Raw genomic sequence first — 13,359 nt, 5'->3', positions numbered from 1 at the left:
GCCATTGGTAACCCAAGCCAAGTTTATACAATTAAGGGAAATTGCACCACTGGAAGTTAGAGGCAAGAATGTCTTCCTTTTTGTAAGCATATACAGATAGATATGTTCTCTAATTTGCATTTCATTTTCCTAGAAGAATTATGTCATGGAAATTGCTTTTCTTTATTTTTTGCTCGTACTTTCTACCGTAGGTTCCTTTTCTTTCACTGTCGTCAGGCCTGCTCTGTAGCCTTTCTGTCTTGGGTACAGAATCGCATGCAATGCTGTTTGTAAAAGGGTATGTCTACATTTCTCTTTGAAGGGCCGGTTGCTTTTGTGCAGTACCCTTAGGCTTGGTTCCAAGGACAAGAAGCAAGAAGCGATGATCACTTATTTTTTTGTTTGCTTATATTTGCGATGGATTTTTCCTCTTGTGGCTATATTAACTATAACCAAGTCAACTTTGAATTCGTTTGAATTAAGCTTTCGTGTCATGGCCTTCTGCGAACGATGATGAAAATGGCAGTTTGTTTCGGAAAGTATGAAATAGAGTATAGATGCAGAAAAAAGAATGAAAGGAGAAAAACCTTTAAAGAAATCATTCTGGTCTTAACACTTGTTATTGTCGAGAGCGAGAATTGAATTTTCCCAAACAGAGTGATTTCAATGTTCGCTTTTGTTGTGTAATTGTGATGAGCCCGTTGAGGGCAAGCAGCATTTCTTGCTCATGCTGGAATCTTCTAGAGCACGGTGCTTCAACTGTGATGAATAAGACAAGGGGGAAGTTGCTTTCACGGTTACGCTGCATATGTGTTTGTTCTTTAAACATTTGCTGTGGACCTCACGTTCACCGGGCCCCATAGATGGCGGAGAAAGTGAGAAACCACTCTGTGTATGCGTTTATACTCTTGTGAGGGTGCCTTCAGTGGCTGGCCAAGGTTTTCAACCGCCGCAGGGGCAGTCTTAAAAGCTGTAAGGCGAGGAAGGAAGGAAGGAAGGAATACGATAAGGTTGGGAGCACCTAGCGCCTACTTGTCAGAGTGTGGAGAGAGACAGAGACACCATTACTGAAATGCAGACTGAGGCAAGATTGGTGAAAGATTGGTATCATATTTTCAATATGCATATTTTTGGTATCTACAAGGCCAAAAAAATCTCCAAAAGAAATCACTTTGAACACATTAACTGACTCAACAGACATTGTTGAGTGTTTACCATACGCCAGGCACTTTGCCAGGAGGCGGGGGATATAATGAGAAACGAAATAAATTTGACCCCTGACCTCATGGAGCTGGGTGTTCACCCTCTAACGGGCAAGCAGACCATGGCTGCCCAGGATGATAAATGCTCGATAGAGGGAAACCCTGTGCTGTTATCAGAGGGGTAGCCAGCCAGGTTTGGGAGGTAAAGGAATTGAAAGCTTGCCAACGTTACTTGAAAGTAGCCTTTGAAGAATTTTACTAAATCATTCTTTTTTGAATCGTGATTCGTATTGTTTGTTTGTACAGTAGATGCCATCAACTTCGCGTTAAAGTTTGCCCCTCTCCTTCCATCTGTTTTCTGTATTCCCTGTTTGCCTGTCAGTGGGTGTGTCCAGAAAATATCACGCAAAATTAATCAAGCCATAGGTTACACACAAAATGTAAAAAAAGAATGAGCATTTATAGCAGAGTATCGATTAGCTTGTTTAAAAAAATTTTTTTAATGTTTATTTTTGAGAGAGAGAAAGAGAGAGAGAAAGAGAGACAGAATGCGAGCAGGGGAGGGGCAGAGAGAGAGGGAGACACAGAATCCGAAGCAGGCTCCAGGCTCTGAGCCGTCAGCACAGAGCCCGACATGGGGCTCGAACCCACAGACCGCGAGATCATGACCTGAGCCGAAGTCGGACGCTCAACCGACTGAGCCACCCAGGTACCCCTCGATCAGCTTATTAATGTCACAGTGGCTAAGAAGATTAGTATGTAAATATTTGCATACACTTAAAAACTCAGACACATGTTCTCTCCATCTTGGTTTTCAGTACTCAAGAGGCTGAAAAGTTTTGAAAGTAAAGCGATGACCATTTTTCTTCATCTCTTTTGTACCCTCACCCTCTGTAGGGATAGTTTCGAATCAAAAACTTCTCAGGACTCGGTCCAAAATATCGACAGAACATATTGCATCTTAAAAATGTACACGTACCCGAAAAGAGCCCTACACACACGTGATGCGTATGTTTTGCATACATAGGTCGCGTGTACTGGCGTGTCTGAGGAGGGAGCTCCGCAAAGCTGATGATAAACATTGGTTAGCGCTGTTTGGTTTCCACCTTCGGTGTTGCTGGCCCAATCTGTGCCGACGACGAACCTCTGGGACGTCCCCTCAGTGCTGTGGGGTCTTTTCCTGCCAAATATTGTTCTCTTGCAAGATTAAATAGCTGAATCAGTGTGGCCTGAATCTTGATCCTGCTGAGAATATTAAGACTCCCGCAGGTTGTAATACAGATTAGCTGGTGAGAGCTCTGTTGGAAAAATAAAGTGAGTTTCCCTAAATGAATTTATCAACTGCTGGGAACCTCTTTGTGTCCTCTAGCATGAGTGTGTGTGTGCTGGCAGTTAACCATTTATTTCCCTCATTTTCCCCAAAACTCCCTCCTGCCCACGCCTGGGCATCGACTGTAAACGTTTTCATAACTTATTGCATGTTCTGTTTTGCCAGATAAGACATTTGGCATGTTAAAATGATTAAGTACTGTGAAGGGTAAGTCATTATTTACTGAAGGAGGAAAGCCATTTTCTCGGGAATTGTGCAGTGAATTTCACATTATTTCTATAACGAAGTGAACCACACCACTGGGTTATTTGGAGTCAGCAGATTGGCATTTTGCATTTTGATCACGGGGTTTACATTATCGGTCAAAAAATGGGGAAATATTTAAGAGGTAGGCGTAAGGGCCAAATTTATTTCCATCACCTCCAAACTCCATTCTATTGCTATTTCTGCTTCTAGGGTTAGAGTATAACCTTTGAAGGTTCTGAATTCCACAGAGATTGTGGGGCTCCCCCTCAAATGAAACAAATAATAATAATAAAAAAATCAACACCAATGCTGCTAAGATCTAGGGCACAGTACGCACGGGTAGGCTGAAAATGAATAGTTGTTCGACTTTCCAATCGCAGGCTTCTGGATAAGTCGGTGGAACTCTCTTCCATTTTGAGGGGGCCCTTCCCTCGCTTGTGTACGAAGCCTGTGCTCAACTGCCTATGAGGCAGTTCAGTACTCAAGTACTCAGTACACCATCTGCTGCCTCCACTATCCCCCGTTTGTCTCCTGACACCTCGTGTGCACGCGCGTGTGATTTCCCAGTACCCACGTCTGTGACTGATTTGTTGAGGGCAGAGCATGACACAGTTGTAATACTGTTCACCTTATCGGCAGTGTACTGACGTTTGCAGATCGCTCCGTAGGTTATTACTGTGATTATCACTATCAGTATTCTAAATGTGAAATGATTAGTTCAATCATGATTTTTTAAAATGTTTATTTACTTTTTAGAGAGAGAGAGAGAGAGAGAGCGCGAGCGCACGCCCACACATGGGTGGGGGAGGGGCAGAGAGAGAGGGAGACAGAGAACCCCAAGCAGGCTCCACGCTGTCAGCACGGACCCCGATGCGGGGCTTGAACTTGCGAACCCTGAGATCGTGACCTGAGCCGAAATCAAGAGTCGGATGCTTAACTGGCTGAGCCACCCAGGCGCCCCAGTTAAGTTGTTTTTTGGTGGGCATAAATGCACCAAACGCTGGGCATAGAAAATGTCCTGAGGGAGGACAGGACAAGAAGGGAGCCGTGTCCGGTTGGCAGCTTTTAGCGTGCCTTCAAACAGCCACTGTTTTGTACTTATCCCATATGAGGGTGTTAGGCTAAGTACTACCTGACCTTAATTTCTGAATACTTTGGAAGTTAGCTTGTAAAAAACTGGGGTCAGCCAGAACTGAGGTCTTCCATCCGTTAATCTGGTTTGCCTTTCTTTTTTGGACACTTGACTCTTTGAGTCACGTTGGTGGCATTATTGAAATTTGCAGTCTTTCAGAATTAGACTTTCAAGGTACATTTTAAAAAGTAACTTTTAGGTGTTAAACTGTAAATATTATCAGTGGCTTAAAAAAATTCATCCGTTCAAGTGGACAAAATAGTGATGCATTATCCTTAGTAAATGCCAATGGGATTTCCATGCCTGGGATTTTTCAGTATTAAGACTCTTTTAAATTGTGAAATGTATCACACATACAAAACAGTCCACAGAAACTTACGTAGAGTGTAAAGGATGGTAATAAAGCAGGCACCCGTGTACCCACCACCCAGCTTAAGAAATAGAAAACTTTCGGGGCACCTGGGTGGCTCAGTCGGTTAAGCATCTGACTTCAGCTCAGGTCATGATCTCGCGGTCCATGAGTTTGAGCCCCGCGTCAGGCTCTGTGCTGACAGCTCGGAGCCTGGAGCCTGCTTCACATTCTGTGTCTCCCCCTCTCTCGGCCCCTCCCCTGCTCATGCTCTGTCTCTCTCTGTCTCAAAAATAAATAAAAACATTAAAAAAAAAAAAAAGAAATAGAAAACTTTAGAAAATTTTGAAGGTCCCTGTGTTTTCCTTGGGTTTATACCTCATCCCCCTGAGTAGCTGCCAACAAAAGGGCTACAGGATTTCGAAACACAGAGTTTCATTGTGAAATGATGGAAAGATGATATGAAAACCCAGTTCCCATGTATGGAAACAACGTATGGATTTTGGAGAAAATCTGATTGGCTTCTTGTACCACTAAAAGCACACACAGTCAGTGGGGTGCCTGGGTGGCTCAGCTGGTTAAGCATCTGACTTCAGCTCAGGTCATGATCTCATGGTTTGTGGGTTCGAGTCCCGAGTCGGGTTCTGGCTGACACGGAGCCTGCTTTGGATTCTGTGTCTCCCTCTCTCTCTGCCCCTCCCGTGCTCGTGCTCTGTCTCTCTCTCTCTCTCTCAAAAATACACATTTAAAAGAAAGATAAAAGAAAGAGCCAGGATTTGAGTGCAGATTTTTTCTGACTCTCAAATACAGGATTCTCCCTTTACATCAGAATTTTGGGATCATCCCTTCTATGCGATATCTGGAGCCCTTGTGCTGTAGAGTAAATGTCAAGATAGGAATTTCTTTGTTACTGTTAATGCAGAAGTTGATTTATCCTTAAATGGCACTTTGGAGATCGCATCCTGCTATTAGGACCAAATTTAGAAGTTTCAGATTTTTTAACCCTGGGAACAGAGCTTTATCACCCATGAGTAGAGCCTCCCATTGAAATATTGGATCATGACCTGAGCCAAAATTGAGTTGGATGTTCAACCGACTGAGCCACCCAGGCACCCCGAAAAGATTTTGTAAGTAAGGGAATGACACCGGATTTTTGGGTCACTGTGTGAGTGTTGGGAGTGGCTGATGTAGGCTTGTTGTCAGCCTGGCCCTTCTCTGGGTGGGATTTCATTGTAATTGTCTCCATGGGCTCTTGGAGCCCCTTATGTCTGGCTGTTGGGCCTTGGGATGATTATGATACCAGTACTTGTAGGGGTCGGCTCTTGGAGAACAGAAGAAGAAGAAAATAATGCGTTCCGGTATCTCTATTTTTAAGCTATGCCAATAAAAACAAGAATGTAAGCAGTTTTACCGCTTGGATTTAGAACCGAATGACGAATGCTGAGCACAGGTGTCTGTATGGTATGTAAATAGGGCAGTTGTGCGTTCACGCCCCAACTGTGACACAAGCCTGGGATGGCTAGTCTCAGACACAATGTCAGGTTGGCAGGTTTGAAAGTGCAAAGCCGTATAAATATGTATGCTTTCAGCATTGCGTGCAAATGCTACATTAGTTCCGTACAAATATGGAGAGAAAAACCCCAGTTAACTGAACTGTCTACAGCGGGGGCAGTGGGGGGTGTTCTGGTCAACATCTTATTGTGTTTCAATAAAGGTTAAGCCTCAACCTTTGTTGCTTTATGATGGTGTCTCCAAAAGTCAGATGACAAACCAGACTGTAGCTAATGGAACTGCGTCTTGCTCATTGAACAGGCCAGAGATGACAGACCCTGATCCGCATAGGTCATTATATAGGGCACAGATGGTCGCGGAGGTGACCTCCAGAGTCCGTTTTATCCTCAGGACGCTGTCTGGAAGCAATATTTTCAGAAGTCCATGAGGATGCCTGTTTGAGACTGTTAACCTTTGACTACCTTTGAGTCCTAAAGTCAGGGTGCACAGGAACAAAATCCTAGTAGTTGAATGATTTTAAATGACTTAGTTTTTTGTTTACAAGGAGTTGAGGACTGGATCCTAGTTACAAGCAAAGGAAATTAGTTTTGGGTTGTAACAAGACACACGAGTAAGAAACAAGAAATAGCTTCCTACGATATGTGGATTACAGGATAAAGCCTTAAGGCTCTTTCAACTTTTAAAATGACCTACTTAGGGGCGCCTGGGTGGCGCAGTCGGTTAAGCGTCCGACTTCAGCCAGGTCACGATCTCGCGGTCCGTGAGTTCGAGCCCCGCGTCAGGCTCCGGGCTGATGGCTCGGAGCCTGGAGCCTGTTTCCGATTCTGTGTCTCCCTCTCTCTCTGCCCCTCCCCCGTTCATGCTCTGTCTCTCTCTGTCCCAAAAATAAATAAACATTGAAAAAAAAAATAAAATAAAATGACCTACTTAAAATTTTTTTAAATGTGTATTCATTTTTGAGAGACAGAGAGAGACAGAGTTGGAGCAGAGGAGGGGCAGAGAGAGAGGGAGATACAGAATCCGAAGCAGGCTCCAGGCTCTGAGCTGTCAGCACAGAGACCGATGCGGGGCTCGTACCCATGAACTGTGAGATCGTGACATGAGCCGAAGTCGAGCGCTCAACTGCCTGAGCCACCCAGGCGCCCATAAAATGATCTATTTTAGCAGAACATTATATCTCAATCGTTATGCCTCTTTTCGCCTATGTCTCCAATGGGAATGATAATATTTGATGCTTATTTTCAGTTGAGAGGATCAAGGACAGCCTGATGGAAAAGCCCTTTGTGTGACACAGTAGAAAGCCACCGTTAAGTAAAAATATGAAGTCAAGCTCTGTCTATGGATATAAGTACACGGAGGGGTGATTGGTGTCCCTTTTTTGGCCTCTTATAATTTTAGGAGAATGTGATTGAGACACACGGGAGAAGCAGTGTCATCTCGCTTTGTAGACTCTGGGGATCGTGTGTGCCCTGATGTAGGGGAGGGGAGAGCGGGCGCCATCACGGGCTGCTCTGCCCTGGGCAGGTCCTCTTCAATCCCTCCAGACCACACAGCGAAAGCCAAGTGAGGCTCCCAAAATGTTATATTTTGAAATAGGGATTAATACCAGGCAAAAAGTGCCATGTTTTATGGAAGGTCCGGTTTCCTTCTACCTTAAGGTGTTGTTCTTTTAAAAAGAATTATTTGAGATGAACTGATATTTGTGGCCCCGAAAAAGAGTCACACTAACCTTATTTGTAAGGTGGGAGAATGTTGAAGTCTGAACACACAGGATTACAAGGTCATTTTGAAGGACAGCATGTGCAATAATTAGAACAGGCAGAAATTAAACCACAATGAACAGTAATCCTGAAGAAAATTAAAACACGGAAAACACTGCATTATTTATTTGGATTCAGTGGGAACTTGCCAAGGGAGAGGCAGCTGGCTTTCTGCTCTTTGAAATGTTTGTAGACTGGAGGAGAAGCTGTCAATCAGATTTAAGCCCTCACTTAATTCTTGCTCTTAGGCCAGATCTAACTGTACAGTGAAGTAGGGAGGAGACGCGGTTAACTCCGTGACTCAGGACAGAAAAGACGTGAACCATCGTGACAAGTAGATCTGAGCTGGGACTCTGCACAGTTTCGTTATCACTGCCTGCCATTTCCTAGGCTCTGTCCTCAGCAGACCTGTGGGTCCTAGATGCTGATTTTAGAGGCAGACAAGGCCTGGGTTGGAAGGACAGCACCTCCTTTTGTTACCACTGTTGCTCTAGGAAACAGAATACTAAGGGGTTTCTGCCTCATCCATTTCCCTACATCTAAATTTCCACATCTGTAAAATGGAAATAAAAAAAATCCACAACTCGTAGGATTATTATAAGAATTGAATATTAGCTTTTATTTGTAGTTCAAACACTTAGTGCTCAGTAAGTGATAGTTTTGTTATTGTCGCGAAATAGATTGGAAATGGAAACAAGGTCGTGGCGCGAAAATGTTTGAAGAGTCACATGGTTTAGTGTCTGTAGAAATAGGAAGAGGATTTCCAGTCTTCAAACTGATGGCCATTTCTAACAATCTATTTTATTTTATTTGGACTTTCCCATAGTAACATTATTTTGATCACTATCAGTCACAGTTTTGTATAAAACATCATCATTGGGGGGTGCCTGGGTGGCTCCATTGGTTGAGTTGTCCGACTCTTGATTTCGGCTCAGGTCATGATCTCACAGTTCGTGAGTTCCAGTCCTGTGTTGGGCTCTGTGCTGACAGCGCAGAGCCTGGTTGGGATTCTGTCTCTCCCGCTCTCTCTGCCTCTCTCTCTCTCTCTCAAAATAAATAAATAAACTTAAAAAAATGAAAAAAAAATCATCATTAAAGAGGTTGCAAAATTTTTCTGGGAGCTGATGTCCATTATAGAATTTTCACTGATGAGCACAGAAGTTGATCCTTTTAATGAGAATAAGCATACTCACTTAGTGATTCTCATGTATTCAAGGTGAAAAAAAAATTCTCATTAATGCAACTTGGCCCAACACATATTATTATAAGTTTGCAAATGAATTGTTCCCCAACTTAAGCGCGGGACCCTCTGATCTTCAGACACATCCTTAATGATGTTTTGCTTCCTCACAAACATTATGATAAACATCAAGGTTACTTAAATGTCAGCTTTTAAATAGGATGTGGGAGATGGATGGATGATGGGGGAAGCCTATATGTCTGCTGGAATTCTGTGTTTTCACTTAAAAGGGTAGAAACTAACATTTAAATTCTGTTGCTGCTTCATTAAAGGGCACAGATTCCAGATTCAGTTTTTGATCTGAGGGAGGAGATCTGTCAGTGTCCGTGGCAATTTCCAGGCGATATAGATATTTTAAGGCACATCACTGGGGTGGGTTTGCTCGCTGGGGGTTCCCCAGTTCTGTTATCTGCGTCCTTCCGTGCAGGGCTTACTGGCTTTGATAAAAGAGAAGCCGATAATCATCTACAGCGTTAGTTAATATCAGTATTACTTGTACGCTCGCAGTTGCCATCCGTCATGTTTCGCCCCCTCTTGGAAGATCCAGAATTTCTGTTGTTTTTCATCCAGAAGTGAATTTATTTTGCAACCTTTGTTACGGATAACCAATTTGTGTGTTACACATAATCCACATCTGAGAGAGGATTATAGATGCTTCCTCAGGGCGACTTTTATGGCACTTACCACACTGTGCCAAAGGACTGATTTAATTTCCTTTCTCCCCAGCCAGGTAGACTGTGGTTCCTTGAGCTCAGGGAATGTGGCCAGTAATATTTTTAACCTCAGCACCAGACGTAGTGCCTGGCGTGTATTAGCATCCAATAAATGTTTTCGTGAATAAATAGAATTGTGTGGCATTTTGCCTCACCGTTGCACAGACTGGAAGTTTGTTCCCAGGTTCACTTCCCCTCAAAACTCTTCATGAGGCCCTGCCCTATTTTGCCACCCTCTCAGCTCTCTTTGCCCCCTGGCAGAGATGCGTTGCGATGTCTCAAAGATCTGTCTGTTAAGAGAATATCCGGTAGGTTGTGTGGTCTGACTTCAGCAATAGATTAATTGGGAGATCACAGGGGCTGCATCTGGAAGTTGTGTACAGCACAAACATCCGTATTGCCCAGGCCGGAATTCAGTCCTGTGGCTTGCCTGACTTCAGGGGGCCAAGAAGGAAGACAAAAAGTGGGTATTGGTGGCCACAGTCAGTCCCCGTCGCATACCTTTTATCAGTAGTCGGTCCTCCTAGACTAGGCAGAAATACGGTAGTGCCTCCTTATCTGTGGGGGATGTATTTCAAGACCCCCAGTAGATGCCTGAACCCCCAGATAACACCGAACCCTACACATACTATGTTTTCTCCCATGCAGACGCACCCGTGATAAAGTTTAATGCATAAATTAGGCACAGTAAGAGGTGGACGACAGCAAATAATAACAAAAGAGAACCGCGATAATAATGGACGGCGAGACAAGTCATGTGAGTGTGGTCTTCCTCTCCTTCTCTCAAAATCCCTTATTGTACTGTACTCCCCCGCCTTCCCGGGATGGCGTGAAGATGACCGAGTGACGGTGCGAGAGGGTAAAGTGAGGTGAATGACGTAGACACCACGACACAATGTTAGGCAGCCACTGACCTTCTGATGACAAGTCAGGAGGAAGGACCATCTGCTCCCAGACCATCGGTGACGGTGAGTAACTGAACTGCTGAAAGGAAAACTGTGGGTAAGTGGGGGAGGCTACTGCAGTGCCATGCTTTGTGTGTCCGGTGAGCCTTTAAATTGCTTGTGTGTTCTCAGACGAGCAGAATTTGAGTTTCGGGGAGAAGGAGGCCCTCTGTGTGGTAGAAGTGATACTTTGGGCTGAAAACCCTTTTTCTGTCTTCTTTGTCGTGACCGTAGACCTGTCAAGTCTGCCTTAGCTAGAGAGGAGACTGACGTCCGATCGAAAATGAGTGGTGAGGGACGCCTGGGTGGCCCAGTCAATTGAGCGTCCAACTTCAGCTAGGTCATGATCTCGCGGTTTGTGGGTTTGAGCCCCGCGTCGGGCTCTGTGCTGACAGCTCAGAGCCTGGAGCCTGCTTTGGGTTCTGTGTCTCCCTCTTTCTTTGCGCCCCCTGCCCCCGACTCAAAAACAAGTAAACATTAGTCAAATAAAAAAAATAAAGTGGGCAGTGAGACCTTGTAATAATGTGATGAAAGGGTGGCAAAAGTTCAAGTGTGAAATGCAGACTTGATTTCTTTTGTTTTCAAAGTTAATGAAAAAATATTTTTTAAGTGAATTTATACTGTCACAGAAAGTACAAAAGTAAAAAAAATGGAAACTCATCAGCTGGCCATAGACTGAGCTGAGAAGACGCAGATGGTCACAAGAAAATCATCTCCTCAATACATGTCTCCCCCGGAGAAGAACCTTAGCCTGTCCCCATTTGGAAGTGGGAGCTGGGTGGAGGACAGGAGCCACCTGCCAATTGACAATGGTGTTGTGTCCAACTTTACTAAACCACAGAGCTTTATTGTATTTTCTTTCTTTCCTTTTTTTTTTTTAATGGAGATATAAGTGATATATAACATACTAGATGTGCAGCATAATGATTTGCTATTTGTATACATTATGACATAGTAGATCTATTTACCATCCATCACTGCACATAGTTACAATTTCTTTTTCTTGTAATAAGAACTCCTAAGATCCACTCTCTTAGCAACTTTGAAATATACAGATTGGTATTGTTAACTGTAGATATTATGCCGTACATTACCTACCCGGGACTTATTTATTTTAGAACTGGAAGTCTGTACCTTTTGACCTCCTTCACCCATTTTGCTTATCCTCTAGGCTGCCTCTAGTAACCATCAGTCTGCCCTCTGTGTATTTTCGTTTATAATTTTTGAAAAGTTTGCTGGGGTGCCTGGGTGGCTCAGCCAGTTAAGTGTTCAGCTCTTGATTTCGGCTCAGGTCATGATCTCATGGACATGATCTCACAGTTGTGAGATTGAGCCCCAAGTTGGGCTCTGCATTAATAGCACAGAGCCTGCTTGGGATTCTCTCTCTCTCTCTCTCTCCCTTTCGCTCAAAATAAATAAACTTAAAAAAAACCCCAAGAGTGGGGCACCTGGGTGGCTCAATCAGTTAAGCATCTGACTTTGGCTGGGTCATGATCTCACAGTTCATGGGTTTGAGTCCCCATTGGGCTCTGTGCTGACAGCTCAGAGCCTGGAGCCTGCTTCAGATTCTGTGTCTCCCTTTCTCTCTGCCCATCCCCCGCTCACACTCTGTATTTCTCTCTCAAAAAATAAATAAACATTAAAAAAAATTTAAAAAACCCCAAGAGTTTACATTTATCTGCTGTGACTGCAAAAGAATCAGACATAATACAATGGTATACAGCTAAGTTTAGAGGATGTTATATTGTGAAAAATGTTTTTGAGTCATAGTCTTTGTGAACAAGCTAGTTTCTAAGGCCATTGAGTGACTTAAAAAAACTGACATTTCCTTTTGGGGTCATATGTAACAATTCATAAATTTACTCTAGAAGAGAACTTCATTCATTTCAGCCCAGGAAAGATGCATCTAAATGTAAATAAAAATTATGAATAATCTAAAGGTTTCAAATAGTCTGTGGAAATTCCCAGTTTGTGGCTACGGAATGGCAAACACAACTGAGGGAATCTAGCCTCTTCCGAAGGATTGTGCCTTTTTTTTTTTTTTTTTGTCATGCAAACTTGTGCATGTATTTTATGAAGTGTTAATGCAGTTAGTATCTAATGTTCTTAATTTATGCAATTGGATATTTCATAAGTGGGCTTTCTGCATGCAAGCATTTGTACACATTAATATTTATGCAAGTATTCAAATCAATGCAAGGGCATCTGTCTGAGTGTGTGATAAAAATATGCATATGCATGAACATTTGTACCAGGGGATAAGTCCCCAAAGTTAGTGATTGCTGAGGTTACAGTTTTCAACTTTTGTCCTTTTGACAGAATTTCTTTGACTAGAAAAAGCATGCAGAGAAATAGCACAGGCACTAATATTGACAAATAGAATTGTTTTATTTAAGTGTATTTAATAGATGTAAGTGACAACTGTTGAAGTGTCTTTAATCAGCAATGCAATTTTTAGAAAATAGTATTTTAGAATATATGGCAGTTGTCACAAAGAGCATTTATTCTAACACATTGCCAACACAAAGAACGTGTGGTTAGTAAGGAAATAATTTTGGTCAGAAATATTTTATTTCTTGTATGGCCAACTAATCTTTGACAAAGCAAGAAAGAATATCCAATGGAATAAGAATGGTCTCTTCAGCAAGTGATGCTGGGAACTCGACAGCGACATGCAGAAGAATGAACCTGGACCTCTTTCTTACACCATACACAAAAATAAACTCAAAATGGATGAAATACCTAAATGTAAGACAGGAAGCCATCAAAATCCTCGAGGAGAAAGCAGGCAAAAACCTCTTTGATCTTGGCCGCAGTAACTTCTTACTCAACACACCTCCAGAGGCAAGAGAAACAAAAGCAAAATGAACTATCAAAATAAAAAGCTTCTGCACAGCAAAGGAAACAATCAGCAAAACTAAAAGGCAACCAACGAAATGGGAGAAGATATTT

The 13,359-nt window shown here is 43.0% G+C and overlaps 1 protein-coding gene across 4 annotated transcripts in view; it reads left to right on the top strand.

Moving 5' to 3' along the window:
• NEBL (nebulette) overlaps positions 1 to 13,359 on the top strand; it is a 363,233-nt gene that overhangs the window by 202,578 nt on the left and 147,296 nt on the right. Inside the window, exon 2 of one of the 4 annotated variants that reach the window (XM_030321276.2) lies at positions 10,112 to 10,220. The exons of the other annotated variants lie outside the window; for them this stretch is intronic. The gene's annotated coding sequence lies outside the window, so the exon portion shown is untranslated. The remainder of the gene's footprint in view (positions 1 to 10,111; positions 10,221 to 13,359) is intronic. 4 annotated transcript variants of the gene reach the window in all.

The sequence above is a fragment of the Lynx canadensis genome, chromosome B4 (assembly GCF_007474595.2).
Source record: "Lynx canadensis isolate LIC74 chromosome B4, mLynCan4.pri.v2, whole genome shotgun sequence".
NCBI lineage: Eukaryota > Metazoa > Chordata > Mammalia > Carnivora > Felidae > Lynx > Lynx canadensis.
This window is presented reverse-complemented; position numbering and strand designations above follow the sequence as displayed.